This window comes from Osmerus eperlanus, chromosome 16, assembly GCF_963692335.1.
Source record: "Osmerus eperlanus chromosome 16, fOsmEpe2.1, whole genome shotgun sequence".
In the NCBI taxonomy this organism is placed as follows: Eukaryota; Metazoa; Chordata; class Actinopteri; order Osmeriformes; family Osmeridae; genus Osmerus; species Osmerus eperlanus.
This window is the reverse complement of record NC_085033.1, coordinates 5832332-5833597: the sequence shown is the minus strand read 5'-3', so window position 1 is coordinate 5833597 and position 1266 is coordinate 5832332.

Here is a 1266-nt window from a genome sequence, read left to right as displayed (position 1 = left end):
TTGTGTGGGTTCCCAGAGAGGTATCACCTGTATCACATCAGCAGGGCTTGATCATGTTAGAGTAGCTCTGAGTAGAAAGCCTTTAGTTTGAAAAATGATACCCATTGACTGTTACTGAGTAAGTGTGTGTGTGTGTGTGTGTGTGTGTGGTGTGTGCATGCGCAGAATGAATGTTTGGGATTTCCTTGTGTAGGAAACGACTTTGGTAAAGACAAACACACACACACACACACACTTGCTTAGTGTGATCACATCTGCAGGAATGTCATCATGCTATTTGCATTTTAGCACCAAAGAGCTGCCTTGCTCATCCTGTCTTCATTGCTGAAGGAGGAATCTTAAAAGCAGCCATCATTTATATTCATCTATCTTATTTGTTCTTTCTTTCTTTTGCTCTTCTCTCTTTCTCTATCTCTCTCTCCCTAGTTCCACTGAATTCAACTAGGAACACACGGTTCCTTATTTGTGCACACGGTAGCGTGTGCGTGTCTTGTGTAGTCAGCCTAGGTTCAAATGTGTGTGTGTGTGTGCGCGCACGCACTTGGGTCTGAACGCAAGGACGAAGGGATGAAAGGATTCCCGCTCGAGCCCGACTTTATTGGCAGAGAGACGACCTAATGAGTTCCCTCTGTCAGTTTCCCTCATCTCTCCTTTCACTCACCCCTCGCCTCCCACGCCCCTCACCCCCCTCCCTTCTTTCCCACCTACCTTTTTAGAGTGTATGGACACCCTATACTAGCAGGGGTTTGGCTACATGCAGCCGCATGCACGTGAGTGCATTATAGCAACAAGTCTTGGCGGTGTACACAGGGGAGCTAGGCTCTGTGGGCGTCTCCCTGTGGGGGTGCAGCCTGTTAGCTGGGCTTTCATGCTAATTCAAGCAGATCCATCCGGCTAGTGCTGAGCACAGATGTGCGATGTGCAGCGTCCTTGGAGAGAGAGAGAGAGAGAGAGAGAGAGAGAGAGAGATGAGAGAGAGAGAGAGAGAGAGAGAGAGAGAGATGAGAGTGAGAGAGAGATGAGGAGAGAGAGAGATGAGAGGGAGAGAGAGAGAGAGAGAGAGAGAGTTGAGAGAGAGAGAGAGAGAGAGAGAGAGAGAGAGAGAGATAGAGAGAGAGAGAGAGAGAGAGAGAGAGAGGAGAGAGAGAGAGAGAGAGAAGAGAGAGAGAGAGAGAGAGAGAGAGAGAGAGAGAGAGAGAGAGAGAGAGAGAGAGAGAGAGAGAGAGAGAGAGAGAGAGGCTTTGAAAGAGAGTGTGAGTTTCACGT